Source organism: Lissotriton vulgaris, chromosome 5 (genome assembly GCF_964263255.1).
Source record: "Lissotriton vulgaris chromosome 5, aLisVul1.2, whole genome shotgun sequence".
Classification (NCBI taxonomy): Eukaryota; Metazoa; Chordata; class Amphibia; order Caudata; family Salamandridae; genus Lissotriton; species Lissotriton vulgaris.
In genome coordinates, this window is record NC_141693.1 from 1,814,499,687 (window position 1) to 1,814,515,875 (window position 16,189).

At 40.5% G+C, this 16,189-nt stretch overlaps 8 non-coding genes across 8 annotated transcripts; all 8 read left to right on the forward strand.

Annotated features, from left to right (window-relative positions):
- The first annotated feature begins 999 nt into the window (after positions 1–999).
- On the forward strand, positions 1,000–1,086 carry TRNASTOP-UCA (transfer RNA opal suppressor (anticodon UCA)). The gene has a single exon. It is a non-coding gene; the product is annotated as a tRNA-Sec (tRNA).
- A 2,107-nt stretch (positions 1,087–3,193) lies between these two features.
- Positions 3,194–3,280, forward strand: TRNASTOP-UCA (transfer RNA opal suppressor (anticodon UCA)). The gene has a single exon. It is a non-coding gene; the product is annotated as a tRNA-Sec (tRNA).
- A 2,034-nt stretch (positions 3,281–5,314) lies between these two features.
- TRNASTOP-UCA (transfer RNA opal suppressor (anticodon UCA)) lies at positions 5,315–5,401 on the forward strand. The gene has a single exon. It is a non-coding gene; the product is annotated as a tRNA-Sec (tRNA).
- Positions 5,402–7,434: 2,033 nt separating this feature from the next.
- Positions 7,435–7,521, forward strand: TRNASTOP-UCA (transfer RNA opal suppressor (anticodon UCA)). Its single transcript has one exon. It is a non-coding gene; the product is annotated as a tRNA-Sec (tRNA).
- Positions 7,522–9,555: 2,034 nt separating this feature from the next.
- Positions 9,556–9,642, forward strand: TRNASTOP-UCA (transfer RNA opal suppressor (anticodon UCA)). Its single transcript has one exon. It is a non-coding gene; the product is annotated as a tRNA-Sec (tRNA).
- A 2,105-nt stretch (positions 9,643–11,747) lies between these two features.
- TRNASTOP-UCA (transfer RNA opal suppressor (anticodon UCA)) lies at positions 11,748–11,834 on the forward strand. Its single transcript has one exon. It is a non-coding gene; the product is annotated as a tRNA-Sec (tRNA).
- A 2,107-nt stretch (positions 11,835–13,941) lies between these two features.
- Positions 13,942–14,028, forward strand: TRNASTOP-UCA (transfer RNA opal suppressor (anticodon UCA)). Its single transcript has one exon. It is a non-coding gene; the product is annotated as a tRNA-Sec (tRNA).
- A 2,034-nt stretch (positions 14,029–16,062) lies between these two features.
- Positions 16,063–16,149, forward strand: TRNASTOP-UCA (transfer RNA opal suppressor (anticodon UCA)). Its single transcript has one exon. It is a non-coding gene; the product is annotated as a tRNA-Sec (tRNA).
- The last annotated feature ends 40 nt before the right edge of the window (positions 16,150–16,189 follow it).

Below are 16,189 nucleotides of genomic sequence, written 5' to 3' on the forward strand. Positions count from 1 at the left end.
CTTTACACAAGTCATGTTGTGGTGTCTTGGCTTGCCTTTTCATGAGTCACGTTGTGGTGTCTTGGCTTTCCTTTACACGAGTAATGTTGTGGTGTCTTGACTTTCCTTTACACAAGTCAAGTTGCGGTGTCTTGGCTTTCCTTTACACAAGTCATGTTGTATTTTATTGAACTATCCTTTACACAAGTCATGTCATGGTGTCTTGGTCTTTCCTTTACAGCATTCATGTTGTGTTGTCTTGGATTTTTCTTACCACAAGTCATGCTGTTTCCTTTACCCGAGTCATGTTTTGTTGTCTTGGACTTTCCTTTACACGAGCCATGCTGTGGTGTCTTCAGCTTTCCATGAGTTATGTTGTGGTATCCTGGAATTTCCTTTACACAATTCATGTTGTGGTGTCTTGGCTTTCCTTGACATGAGTCATGTTGTGTTGTCTTGATCTTCCTTTTACACAATTCATGTTGTGGTGTCTTGGCTTTCTTTTATGCAATTCATGTTGTGGTGTTTTGGCTTTCCTTTACACAAGTCATGTTGTGGTGTTTTGGCTTTCCTTTACACAAGTCATATTTTGGTGTCTTGCTCTTTCCGTTCAAGGAGTCAGAGAGAGTGAGAGAACAGAGTAAGGCTTTAATAATGTCTGTTTATTCTGTGTTCTGTAAACTCAAATCAGCATGGCCTTTCCTATTCTATTGTTGTTAACGCTGACATTAGCAATGATTTATCTGAACTTTGTCCACATTATAAGAAAGGGTGGCAGCAAGTCTTGTTTACCCAGAAATCCTGTCTCTGTTTTGCATACAATCAAAGGTTCATATTCTGAACTTTTGACTAAATCAGTGCATGAAAATAAAGACAAATCAAAAATAGAGCTGAGCCCAGAACTTCAATAAATAGTGGACATTGATAGCTAGGCGGATTACACATTTTGGCCCGCACCCTACCTATAAAAGCGTATGTATTCTTGTGATTTATATACCTGTTTTGCTGTAATGTTTCTTTGCCCGGATGAACCTCAGTGGTCTGGGGTGCAGGCTTCAAACCTGTAGCTGACTAGCGACAGAGTGGTTCAATTCCACCTTATGGGCGAGGCAGCATTTGTGATGGGCTGCCCATTGTCAGGGTAACTGATACATATGCTTTTTGTCAATTCTGTTTATGTTCACAACTTGTAGAACACAATATTTGGTAACTACATTTTCAGCAGCCCAGCTGACACGTGTTTTCTTCTCTGTTTTCAAGGCCAAGTCACAATTTAAGATCAAAGAGTATCCAAGAGAATTACTTGTTAAATAGTAGCCAGCGCTCTGAGGAGTGATTCACCTGGGCACCCCAGCAAGTCATGAAAGGAAGGTATGCATTAAACACAGTGTAGATTGGAGAATCTGACATTAATAATCTGAGAGATTGGGAAGAGATAGTGTCCGATACTAATGAATTGAAGGCAGTGACGTTCATCAATGGAATGAGGGTATCACCTTTGACAATATGAAAGTAAATGGTCATCTATCTGCTCCCATAGATGCCCCCGGTACTGGAGAAGGACCACTGAACCCCATCCTCACTCCACGGAGTAGGCACTTTACTTCTTTGTTGAAGACTTTACTCACAGATCTTGGAGTCTCACAGTCTTTCTGTGCACCCAATATAAACAAATGAATAAATAAATACATGAATACATATGTATAATGAATCCTGCAAAATGAATTTGCCTCTAGGCTATCCCATTTTTAGGGCCAGATAATGGACCCTGAGGCCCAATTACATAAAGCGTTATCCTCAGGATTATACCATTCCATCACATTTGGAAACTAGGATTAAAAAGACATTTTGTACAACAAAAATCTAACCTCCTTACCTCGTCCTCTCATCTGGAGTGATCCAGCAGAGCAAAAAACATGTTGCAGCATAACTTGATTAATAGAGTGTTTTAAGTCTCCCCCAGTATATGTCTACCCATTTCCCGGCAAATGGGAAAAAACTGCCACACAATTTATGTTAAAGTGTCTTGGGCTTTTCTTTCCACAAGTCATTTTGAGGTGTCTTGGACTTTCCTTTCCATGAGTCATGTTGTGGTGTCTTGGTTTTTCCTTTCCATGAGTCATGTTGTGGTGTCTTGGCTTTCCTTTACACAAGTCCTGTTGTGGTGTCTTCGGCTTTCCTTTACACAAATCATGTTGTGGTACCATGGCTTTCCTTTACACAAGTCATGTTGTGGTGTCTTGGCTTGCCTTTTCATGAGTCACGTTGTGGTGTCTTGGCTTTCCTTTACACGAGTCATGTTGTGGTATCTTGACTTTCCTTTACACAAGTCATGTTGTGGTGTCTTGGCTTTCCTTTACACAAGTCATGTTGTGTTTTCTTGAACTATCCTTTACACAAGTCATGTTATTGTGTCTTGGTCTTTCCTTTACAGCATTCATGTTGTATTGTCTTGGATTTTTCTTACCACAGGTCATGGTGTTTCCTTTACCTGAGTCATGTTTTGGTGTCTTGGACTTTCCTTTACACGAGCCATGCTGTGGTGTCTTCAGCTTTCCATGAGTTATGTTGTGGTATCCTGGAATTTCCTTTACACAATTTTATGTTGTGGTGTCTTGGCTTTCGTTGACATGAGTCATGTTGTGTTGTCTTGATCTTCCTTTTACACAATTCATGTTGTGGTGTCTTGGCTTTATTTTACGCAATTCATGTTGTGGTGTTTTGGCTTTCCTTTACACAAGTCATGTTGTGGTGTTTTGGCTTTCCTTTACACAAGTCATGTTTTGGTGTCTTGCTCTTTCCGTTCAAGGAGTCAGAGAGAGTGAGAGAACAGAGTAAGGCTTTAATAATGTCTGTTTCTTCTGTGTTCTGTAAACTCAAATCAGCACGGCCTTTCCTCTTCTATTGTTGTTAACGCTGACATTAGCAACGATTTATCTGAACTTTGTCCACATTATAAGAAAGGTTGGAAGCAAATCTCGTTTACCCAGAAATCCTGTCTCTGTTTTGCATACAATCAAAGGTTCATATTCTGAACTTTTGACTAAATCAGTGCATGAAAATAAAGACAAATCAAAAATAGAGCTGAGCCCAGAACTTCAATAAATAGTGGACATTGATAGCTAGGCGGATTACATATTTTGGCCCGCACCCTACCTGTAAAAGAGTATGTATTCTTGTGATATACTTACCTGTTTTGCTATAATGTTTCTTTGCCCGGATGAACCTCAGTGGTCTGGGGTGCAGGCTTCAAACCTGTAGCTGTCTAGCGACAGAGTGGTTCAATTCCACCTTCTGGGCGAGGCAGCATTTGTGATGGGCTGCCCATTGTCAGGGTAACTGATACATATCCTTTTTGTCAATTCTGTTTATGTTCACAACTTGTAGAACACAATATTTGATAACTACATTTTCAGCTGCCCAGCCGACACGTGTTTTCTTCTCTGTTTTCAAGGCCACGTCACCATTTAAGATCAAAGAGTATCCGAGAGAATTACTTGTTAAATAGTAGCCAGCGCTCTGAGGAGCGATTCACCTGGGCACCCCAGCAAGTCATGAAAGGAAGGTATGCATTAAACACAGTGTAGATTGGAGAATCTGACATTAATAATCTGAGAGATTGGGAAGAGATAGTGTCCGATACTAATGAAATGAAGGCAGTGACGTTCATCAATGGAATGAGGGTATCACCTTTGACAATATCAAAGTAAATGGTCATCTATCTGCTCCCATAGATGCCCCCGGTACTGGGGAAGGATCACTGAACCCCATCCTCACTCCACGGAGTAGGCACTTTACTTCTTTGTTGCAGACTTTACTCACAGATCTTGGAGTCTCACAGTCTTTCTGTGCACCCAATATAAACAAATGAATAAATACATACATGAATACATATGTATAATGAATCCTGCAAAATGAATTTGCCTCTAGGCTATCCCATTTTTAGGGCCAGATAATGGACCCTGAGGCCCAATGACATAAAACGATATCCTCAGGATTATACCATTCCATCACATTTGGAAACTAGGATTAAAAAGACATTTTGTACAACAAAAATCTAACCTCCTTACCTCGTCCTCTCATCTGGAGTGATCCAGCAGAGCAAAAAACATGTGTCAGCATAACCTGATTAATAGAGTGTTTTAAGTCTCCCCCAGTATATGTCTACCCATTTCCCGGCAAAAGGGAAAAAACTGCCACACAATTTATGTTAAAGTGTCTTGGGCTTTTCTTTCCACAAGTCGTTTTGAGGTGTCTTGTGCTTTCCTTCCATGAGTCATGTTGTGGTGTCTTCGGCTTTCATTTGCACGAGTCATGTTGTGGTGCCATGGCTTTCCTTTACACAAGTCATGTTGTGGTGTCTTGGCTTGCCTTTTCATGAGTCACGTTGTGGTGTCATGGCTTTCCTTTACACGAGTAATGTTGTGGTGTCTTGACTTTCCTTTTCACAAGTCATGTTGTGGTGTCTTGGCTTTCCTTTACACAAATCATGTTGTATTTTCTTGAACTATCCTCTACACAAGTCATGTTATGGTGTCTTGGTCTTTCCTTTACAGCATTCATGTTGTGTTGTCTTGGATTTTTCTTACCACAAGTCATGGTGTTTCCTTTACCCGAGTCATGTTTTGTTGTCTTGGACTTTCCTTTACACGAGCCATGCTGTGGTGTCTTCAGCTTTCCATGAGTTATGTTGTGGTATCCTAGAATTTCCTTTACACAATTCAAGTTGTGGTGTCTTGGCTTTCCGTGACATGAGTCATGTTGTTTTGTCTTGATCTTCCTTTTACACAATTCATGTTGTGGTGTCTTGGCTTTCTTTTACGCAATTCATGTTGTGGTGTTTTGGCTTTCCTTTACACAAGTCATGTTGTGGTGTTTTGGCTTTCCTTTACACAAGTCATATTTTGGTGTCTTGCTCTTTCCGTTCAAGGAGTCAGAGAGAGTGAGAGAACATAGTAAGGCTTTAATAATGTCTGTTTATTCTGTGTTCTGTAAACTCAAATCAGCATGGCCTTTCCTATTCTATTGTTTTTAACGCTGACTTTAGCAATGATTTATCTGAACTTTGTCCACATTATAAGAAAGGGTGGCAGCAAGTCTCGTTTACCCAGAAATCCTGTCTCTGTTTTGCATACAATCAAAGGTTCATATTCTGAACTTTTGACTAAATCAGTGCATGAAAATAAAGACAGATCAAAAATAGAGCTGAGCCCAGAACTTCAATAAATAGTGGACATTGATAGCTAGGCGGATTACACATTTTGGCCCGCACCCTACCTGTAAAAGCGTATGTATTCTTGTGATGTATATACCTGTTTTGCTATAATGTTTCTTTGCCCGGATGAACCTTAGTGGTCTGGGGTGCAGGCTTCAAACCTGTAGCTGTCTAGCGACAGAGTGGTTCAATTCCACCTTCTGGGCGAGGCAGCATTTGTGATGGGCTGCCCATTGTCAGGGTAACTGATACATATGCTTTTTGTCAATTCTGTTTATGTTCACAACTTGTAGAACACAATATTTGATAACTACATTTTCAGCTGCCCAGCCGACACATGTTTTCTTCTCTGTTTTCAAGGCCACGTCGCAATTTAAGATCAAAGAGTATCCAAGAGAATTACTTGTTAAATAATAGCCAGCGCTCTGAGGAGCGATTCTTCTGGGCACCCCAGCAAGTCATGAAAGAAAGGTATGCATTAAACACAGTGTAGATTGGAGGATCTGACATTAATAATCTGAGAGATTGGGAAGACATAGTGTCCGATACTAATGAAATGAAGGCAGTGACGTTCATCAATGGAATGAGGGTATCACCTTTGACAATATCAAAGTAAATGGTCATCTATCTGCTCCCATAGATGCCCCCGGTACTGGGGAAGGATCACTGAACCCCATCCTCACTCCACGGAGTAGGCACTTTACTTCTTTGTTGCAGACTTTACTCACAGATCTTGGAGTCTCACAGTCTTTCTGTGCACCCAATATAAACAAATGAATAAATAAATACATGAATACATATGTATAATGAATCCTGCAAAATGAATTTGCCTCTAGGCTATCCCATTTTTAGGGCCAGATAATGGACCCTGAGGCCCAATGACATAAAACGATATCCTCAGGATTATACCATTCCATCAGATTTAGAAACTAGGATTAAAAAGACATTTTGTACAACAAAAATCTAACCTCCTTACCTCGTCCTCTCATCTGGAGTGATCCAGCAGAGCAAAAAACATGTGTTAGCATAACCTGATTAATAGAGTGTTTTAAGTCTCCCCCAGTATATGTCTACCCATTTCCCGCCAAAAGGGAAAAAACTGCCACACAATTTATGTTAAAGTGTCTTGGGCTTTTCTTTCCACAAGTCGTTTTGAGGTGTCTTGAGCTTTCCTTCCATGAGTCATGTTGTGGTGTCTTCGGCTTTCATTTGCACGAGTCATGTTGTGGTGCCATGACTTTCCTTTACACAAGTCATGTTGTGGTGTCTTGGCTTGCCTTTTTATGAGTCACGTTGTGGTGTCTTGGCTTTCCTTTACACGAGTAATGTTGTGGTGTCTTGACTTTCCTTTTCACAAGTCATGTTGTGGTGTCTTGGCTTTCCTTTACACAAATCATGTTGTATTTTCTTGAACTATCCTCTACACAAGTCATGTTATGGTGTCTTGGTCTTTCCTTTACAGCATTCATGTTGTGTTGTCTTGGATTTTTCTTACCACAAGTCATGGTGTTTCCTTTACCCGAGTCATGTTTTGTTGTCTTGGACTTTCCTTTACACGAGCCATGCTGTGGTGTCTTCAGCTTTCCATGAGCTATGTTGTGGTATCCTAGAATTTCCTTTACACAATTCATGTTGTGGTGTCTTGGCTTTCCTTGACATGAGTCATGTTGTGTTGTCTTGATCTTCCTTTTACACAATTCATGTTGTGGTGTCTTGGCTTTCTTTTACGCAATTCATGTTGTGGTGTTTTGGCTTTCCTTTACACAAGTCATGTTGTGGTGTTTTGGCTTTCCTTTACACAAGTCATATTTTGGTGTCTTGCTCTTTCCGTTCAAGGAGTCAGAGAGAGTGAGAAACAGAGTAAGGCTTTAATAATGTCTGTTTATTCTGTGTTCTGTAAACTCAAATCAGCATGGCCTTTCCTATTCTATTGTTGTTAACGCTGACACTAGCAATGATTTATCTGAACTTTGTCCACGTTATAAGAAAGGGTGGCAGCAAGTCTTGTTTACCCAGAAATCCTGTCTCTGTTTTGCATACAATCAAAGGTTCATATTCTGAACTTTTGACTAAATCAGTGCATGAAAATAAAGACAGATCAAAAATAGAGCTGAGCCCAGAACTTCAATAAATAGTGGACATTGATAGCTAGGCGGATTACACATTTTGGCCCGCACCCTACCTGTAAAAGCGTATGTATTCTTGTGATATATATACCTGTTTTGCTATAATGTTTCTTTGCCCGGATAAACCTCAGTGGTCTGGGGTGCAGGCTTCAAACCTGTAGCTGTCTAGCGACAGAGTGGTTCAATTCCACCTTCTGGGCGAGGCAGCATTTGTGATGGGCTGCCCATTGTCAGGGTAACTGATACATATGCTTTTTGTCAATTCTGTTTATGTTCACAACTTGTAGAACACAATATTTGATAACTACATTTTCAGCTGCCCAGCCGACACGTGTTTTCTTCTCTGTTTTCAAGGCCACGTCGCAATTTAAGATCAAAGAGTATCCAAGAGAATTACTTGTTGAATAGTAGCCAGCGCTCTGAGGAGCGATTCTCCTGGGCACCCCAGCAAGTCATGAAAGAAAGGTATGCATTTAACACAGTGTAGATTGGAGGATCTGAAATTAATAATCTGAGAGATTGGGAAGAGATAGTGTCCGATACTAATGAAATGAAGGCAGTGACGTTCATCAATGGAATGAGGGTATCACCTTTGACAATATCAAAGTAAATGGTCATCTATCTGCTCCCATAGATGCCCCCGGTACTGGGGAAGGATCACTGAACCCCATCCTCACTCCACGGAGTAGGCACTTTACTTCTTTGTTGCAGACTTTACTCACAGATCTTGGAGTCTCACAGTCTTTCTGTGCACCCAATATAAACAAATGAATAAATAAATACATGAATACATATGTATAATGAATCCTGCAAAATGAATTTGGATCTAGGCTATCCAATTTTTAGGGCCAGATAATGGACCCTGAGGCCCAATGACATAAAACGATATCCTCAGGATTATACCATTCCATCACATTTGGAAACTAGGATTAAAAAGACATTTTGTACAACAAAAATCTAACCTCCTTACCTCGTCCTCTCATCTGGAGTGATCCAGCAGAGCAAAAAACATGTGTCAGCATAACCTGATTAATAGAGTGTTTTAAGTCTCCCCCAGTATATGTCTACCCATTTCCCGGCAAAAGGGAAAAAACTGCCACACAATTTATGTTAAAGTGTCTTGGGATTTTCTTTCCACAAGTCGTTTTGAGGTGTCTTGAGCTTTCCTTCCATGAGTCATGTTGTGGTGTCTTCGGCTTTCATTTGCACGAGTCATGTTGTGGTGCCATGGCTTTCCTTTACACAAGTCATTTTGTGGTGTCTTGGCTTGCCTTTTCATGAGTCACGTTGTGGTGTCTTGGCTTTCCTTTACATGAGTAATGTTGTGGTGTCTTGACTTTCCTTTTCACAAGTCATGTTGTGGTGTCTTGGCTTTCCTTTACACAAATCATGTTGTATTTTCTTGAACTATCCTCTACACAAGTCATGTTATGGTGTCTTGGTCTTTCCTTTACAGCATTCATGTTGTGTTGTCTTGGATTTTTCTTACCACAAGTCATGGTGTTTCCTTTACCCGAGTCATGTTTTGTTGTCTTGGACTTTCCTTTATACGAGCCATGCTGTGGTGTCTTCAGCTTTCCATGAGTTATGTTGTGGTATCCTAGAATTTCCTTTACACAATTCATGTTGTGGTGTCTTGGCTTTCCTTGACATGAGTCATGTTGTGTTGTCTTGATCTTCCTTTTACACAATTCATGTTGTGGTGTCTTGGCTTTCTTTTACGCAATTCATGTTGTGGTGTTTTGGCTTTTCTTTTACACAAGTAATGTTGTGGTGTTTTGGCTTTCCTTTACACAAGTCATATTTTGGTGTCTTGCTCTTTCCGTACAAGGAGTCAGAGAGAGTGAGAAACAGAGTAAGGCTTTAATAATGTCTGTTTATTCTGTGTTCTGTAAACTCAAATCAGCATGGCCTTTCCTATTCTATCGTTGTTAACGCTGACACTAGCAATGATTTATCTGAACTTTGTCCACATTATAAGAAAGGGTGACAGCAAGTCTTGTTTACCCAGAAATCCTGTCTCTGTTTTGCATACAATCAAAGGTTCATATTCTGAACTTTTGACTAAATCAGTGCATGAAAATAAAGACAAATCAAAAATAGAGCTGAGCCCAGAACTTCAATAAATAGTGGACATTGATAGCTAGGCGGATTACATATTTTGGCCCGCACCCTACCTGTAAAAGCTTATGTATCCTTGTGATCTATATACCTGTTTTGCTATAATGTTTCTTTGCCCGGATGAACCTCAGTGGTCTGGGGTGCAGGCTTCAAACCTGTAGCTGTCTAGCGACAGAGTGGTTCAATTCCACCTTCTGGGTGAGGCAGCATTTGTGATGGGCTGCCCATTGTCAGGGTAACTGATACATATGCTTTTTGTCAATTCTGTTTATGTTCACAACTTGTAGAACACAATATTTGGTAACTACATTTTCAGCAGCCCAGCCGACACATGTTTTCTTCTCTGTTTTCAAGGCCACGTCACAATTTAAGATCAAAGAGTATCCGAGAGAATTACTTGTTAAATAGTAGCCAGCGCTCTGAGGAGCGATTCACCTGGGCACCCCAGCAAGTCATGAAAGGAAGGTATGCATTAAACACAGTGCAGATTGGAGAATCTGACATTAATAATCTGAGAGATTGGGAAGATATAGTGTCCGATACTAATGAAATGAAGGCAGTGACGTTCATCAATGGAATGAGGGTATCACCTTTGACAATATCAAAGTTAATGGTCATCTATCTGCTCCCATAGATGCCCCCGGTACTGGGGAAGGACCACTGAACCCCATCCTCACTCCACGGAGTAGGCACTTTACTTCCTTGTTGCAGACTTTACTCACAGATCTTGGAGTCTCACAGTCTTTCTGTGCACCCAATATAAACAAATGAATAAATAAATACATGAATACATATGTATAATGAATCCTGCAAAATGAATTTGCCTCTAGGCTATCCCATTTTAGGGCCAGATAATGGACCCTGAGGCCCAATGACATAAAACGATATACTCAGGATTATACCATTCCATCACATTTGGAAACTAGCATTAAAAAGACATTTTGAACAACAAAAATCTAACCTCCTTACCTCGTCCTCTCATCTGGAGTGATCCAGCAGAGCAAAAAACATGTTGCAGCATAACCTGATTAATAGAGTGTTTTAAGTCTCCTCCAGTATATGTCTACCCATTTACCGGTAAAAGGGAAAAAACTGCCACAGAATTTATGTTAAAGTGTATTGGGCTTCTCTTTCCACAAGTCGTTTTGAGGTGTCTTGGACTTTCCTTTCCATGAGTCATGTTGTGGTGTCTTGGTTTTTCCTTTCCATGAGTCATGTTGTGGTGTCTTGGCTGTCCTTAACACAAGTCATGTTGTGGTGTCTTCGGCTTTCATTTTCACGAGTTATGTTGTGGTGCCATGGCTTTCCTTTACACAAGTCATGTTGTGGTGTCTTGGCTTGCCTTTTCATGAGTCACGTTGTGGTGTCTTGGCTTTCCTTTACACGAGTAATGTTGTGGTGTCTTGACTTTCCTTTACACAAGTCAAGTTGCGGTGTCTTGGCTTTCCTTTACACAAGTCATGTTGTATTTTATTGAACTATCCTTTACACAAGTCATGTCATGGTGTCTTGGTCTTTCCTTTACAGCATTCATGTTGTGTTGTCTTGGATTTTTCTTACCACAAGTCATGCTGTTTCCTTTACCCGAGTCATGTTTTGTTGTCTTGGACTTTCCTTTACACGAGCCATGCTGTGGTGTCTTCAGCTTTCCATGAGTTATGTTGTGGTATCCTGGAATTTCCTTTACACAATTCATGTTGTGGTGTCTTGGCTTTCCTTGACATGAGTCATGTTGTGTTGTCTTGATCTTCCTTTTACACAATTCATGTTGTGGTGTCTTGGCTTTCTTTTATGCAATTCATGTTGTGGTGTTTTGGCTTTCCTTTACACAAGTCATGTTGTGGTGTTTTGGCTTTCCTTTACACAAGTCATATTTTGGTGTCTTGCTCTTTCCGTTCAAGGAGTCAGAGAGAGTGAGAGAACAGAGTAAGGCTTTAATAATGTCTGTTTATTCTGTGTTCTGTAAACTCAAATCAGCATGGCCTTTCCTATTCTATTGTTGTTAACGCTGACATTAGCAATGATTTATCTGAACTTTGTCCACATTATAAGAAAGGGTGGCAGCAAGTCTTGTTTACCCAGAAATCCTGTCTCTGTTTTGCATACAATCAAAGGTTCATATTCTGAACTTTTGACTAAATCAGTGCATGAAAATAAAGACAAATCAAAAATAGAGCTGAGCCCAGAACTTCAATAAATAGTGGACATTGATAGCTAGGCGGATTACACATTTTGGCCCGCACCCTACCTATAAAAGCGTATGTATTCTTGTGATTTATATACCTGTTTTGCTGTAATGTTTCTTTGCCCGGATGAACCTCAGTGGTCTGGGGTGCAGGCTTCAAACCTGTAGCTGACTAGCGACAGAGTGGTTCAATTCCACCTTATGGGCGAGGCAGCATTTGTGATGGGCTGCCCATTGTCAGGGTAACTGATACATATGCTTTTTGTCAATTCTGTTTATGTTCACAACTTGTAGAACACAATATTTAGTAACTACATTTTCAGCAGCCCAGCTGACACGTGTTTTCTTCTCTGTTTTCAAGGCCAAGTCACAATTTAAGATCAAAGAGTATCCAAGAGAATTACTTGTTAAATAGTAGCCAGCGCTCTGAGGAGTGATTCACCTGGGCACCCCAGCAAGTCATGAAAGGAAGGTATGCATTAAACACAGTGTAGATTGGAGAATCTGACATTAATAATCTGAGAGATTGGGAAGAGATAGTGTCCGATACTAATGAATTGAAGGCAGTGACGTTCATCAATGGAATGAGGGTATCACCTTTGACAATATGAAAGTAAATGGTCATCTATCTGCTCCCATAGATGCCCCCGGTACTGGAGAAGGACCACTGAACCCCATCCTCACTCCACGGAGTAGGCACTTTACTTCTTTGTTGAAGACTTTACTCACAGATCTTGGAGTCTCACAGTCTTTCTGTGCACCCAATATAAACAAATGAATAAATAAATACATGAATACATATGTATAATGAATCCTGCAAAATGAATTTGCCTCTAGGCTATCCCATTTTTAGGGCCAGATAATGGACCCTGAGGCCCAATTACATAAAGCGTTATCCTCAGGATTATACCATTCCATCACATTTGGAAACTAGGATTAAAAAGACATTTTGTACAACAAAAATCTAACCTCCTTACCTCGTCCTCTCATCTGGAGTGATCCAGCAGAGCAAAAAACATGTTGCAGCATAACTTGATTAATAGAGTGTTTTAAGTCTCCCCCAGTATATGTCTACCCATTTCCCGGCAAATGGGAAAAAACTGCCACACAATTTATGTTAAAGTGTCTTGGGCTTTTCTTTCCACAAGTCATTTTGAGGTGTCTTGGACTTTCCTTTCCATGAGTCATGTTGTGGTGTCTTGGTTTTTCCTTTCCATGAGTCATGTTGTGGTGTCTTGGCTTTCCTTTACACAAGTCCTGTTGTGGTGTCTTCGGCTTTCCTTTACACAAATCATGTTGTGGTACCATGGCTTTCCTTTACACAAGTCATGTTGTGGTGTCTTGGCTTGCCTTTTCATGAGTCACGTTGTGGTGTCTTGGCTTTCCTTTACACGAGTCATGTTGTGGTATCTTGACTTTCCTTTACACAAGTCATGTTGTGGTGTCTTGGCTTTCCTTTACACAAGTCATGTTGTGTTTTCTTGAACTATCCTTTACACAAGTCATGTTATTGTGTCTTGGTCTTTCCTTTACAGCATTCATGTTGTATTGTCTTGGATTTTTCTTACCACAGGTCATGGTGTTTCCTTTACCTGAGTCATGTTTTGGTGTCTTGGACTTTCCTTTACACGAGCCATGCTGTGGTGTCTTCAGCTTTCCATGAGTTATGTTGTGGTATCCTGGAATTTCCTTTACACAATTTTATGTTGTGGTGTCTTGGCTTTCGTTGACATGAGTCATGTTGTGTTGTCTTGATCTTCCTTTTACACAATTCATGTTGTGGTGTCTTGGCTTTATTTTACGCAATTCATGTTGTGGTGTTTTGGCTTTCCTTTACACAAGTCATGTTGTGGTGTTTTGGCTTTCCTTTACACAAGTCATGTTTTGGTGTCTTGCTCTTTCCGTTCAAGGAGTCAGAGAGAGTGAGAGAACAGAGTAAGGCTTTAATAATGTCTGTTTCTTCTGTGTTCTGTAAACTCAAATCAGCACGGCCTTTCCTCTTCTATTGTTGTTAACGCTGACATTAGCAACGATTTATCTGAACTTTGTCCACATTATAAGAAAGGTTGGAAGCAAATCTCGTTTACCCAGAAATCCTGTCTCTGTTTTGCATACAATCAAAGGTTCATATTCTGAACTTTTGACTAAATCAGTGCATGAAAATAAAGACAAATCAAAAATAGAGCTGAGCCCAGAACTTCAATAAATAGTGGACATTGATAGCTAGGCGGATTACATATTTTGGCCCGCACCCTACCTGTAAAAGAGTATGTATTCTTGTGATATACTTACCTGTTTTGCTATAATGTTTCTTTGCCCGGATGAACCTCAGTGGTCTGGGGTGCAGGCTTCAAACCTGTAGCTGTCTAGCGACAGAGTGGTTCAATTCCACCTTCTGGGCGAGGCAGCATTTGTGATGGGCTGCCCATTGTCAGGGTAACTGATACATATCCTTTTTGTCAATTCTGTTTATGTTCACAACTTGTAGAACACAATATTTGATAACTACATTTTCAGCTGCCCAGCCGACACGTGTTTTCTTCTCTGTTTTCAAGGCCACGTCACCATTTAAGATCAAAGAGTATCCGAGAGAATTACTTGTTAAATAGTAGCCAGCGCTCTGAGGAGCGATTCACCTGGGCACCCCAGCAAGTCATGAAAGGAAGGTATGCATTAAACACAGTGTAGATTGGAGAATCTGACATTAATAATCTGAGAGATTGGGAAGAGATAGTGTCCGATACTAATGAAATGAAGGCAGTGACGTTCATCAATGGAATGAGGGTATCACCTTTGACAATATCAAAGTAAATGGTCATCTATCTGCTCCCATAGATGCCCCCGGTACTGGGGAAGGATCACTGAACCCCATCCTCACTCCACGGAGTAGGCACTTTACTTCTTTGTTGCAGACTTTACTCACAGATCTTGGAGTCTCACAGTCTTTCTGTGCACCCAATATAAACAAATGAATAAATACATACATGAATACATATGTATAATGAATCCTGCAAAATGAATTTGCCTCTAGGCTATCCCATTTTTAGGGCCAGATAATGGACCCTGAGGCCCAATGACATAAAACGATATCCTCAGGATTATACCATTCCATCACATTTGGAAACTAGGATTAAAAAGACATTTTGTACAACAAAAATCTAACCTCCTTACCTCGTCCTCTCATCTGGAGTGATCCAGCAGAGCAAAAAACATGTGTCAGCATAACCTGATTAATAGAGTGTTTTAAGTCTCCCCCAGTATATGTCTACCCATTTCCCGGCAAAAGGGAAAAAACTGCCACACAATTTATGTTAAAGTGTCTTGGGCTTTTCTTTCCACAAGTCGTTTTGAGGTGTCTTGAGCTTTCCTTCCATGAGTCATGTTGTGGTGTCTTCGGCTTTCATTTGCACGAGTCATGTTGTGGTGCCATGGCTTTCCTTTACACAAGTCATGTTGTGGTGTCTTGGCTTGCCTTTTCATGAGTCACGTTGTGGTGTCATGGCTTTCCTTTACACGAGTAATGTTGTGGTGTCTTGACTTTCCTTTTCACAAGTCATGTTGTGGTGTCTTGGCTTTCCTTTACACAAATCATGTTGTATTTTCTTGAACTATCCTCTACACAAGTCATGTTATGGTGTCTTGGTCTTTCCTTTACAGCATTCATGTTGTGTTGTCTTGGATTTTTCTTACCACAAGTCATGGTGTTTCCTTTACCCGAGTCATGTTTTGTTGTCTTGGACTTTCCTTTACACGAGCCATGCTGTGGTGTCTTCAGCTTTCCATGAGTTATGTTGTGGTATCCTAGAATTTCCTTTACACAATTCAAGTTGTGGTGTCTTGGCTTTCCGTGACATGAGTCATGTTGTTTTGTCTTGATCTTCCTTTTACACAATTCATGTTGTGGTGTCTTGGCTTTCTTTTACGCAATTCATGTTGTGGTGTTTTGGCTTTCCTTTACACAAGTCATGTTGTGGTGTTTTGGCTTTCCTTTACACAAGTCATATTTTGGTGTCTTGCTCTTTCCGTTCAAGGAGTCAGAGAGAGTGAGAGAACATAGTAAGGCTTTAATAATGTCTGTTTATTCTGTGTTCTGTAAACTCAAATCAGCATGGCCTTTCCTATTCTATTGTTTTTAACGCTGACTTTAGCAATGATTTATCTGAACTTTGTCCACATTATAAGAAAGGGTGGCAGCAAGTCTCGTTTACCCAGAAATCCTGTCTCTGTTTTGCATACAATCAAAGGTTCATATTCTGAACTTTTGACTAAATCAGTGCATGAAAATAAAGACAGATCAAAAATAGAGCTGAGCCCAGAACTTCAATAAATAGTGGACATTGATAGCTAGGCGGATTACACATTTTGGCCCGCACCCTACCTGTAAAAGCGTATGTATTCTTGTGATGTATATACCTGTTTTGCTATAATGTTTCTTTGCCCGGATGAACCTTAGTGGTCTGGGGTGCAGGCTTCAAACCTGTAGCTGTCTAGCGACAGAGTGGTTCAATTCCACCTTCTGGGCGAGGCAGCATTTGTGATGGGCTGCCCATTGTCAGGGTAACT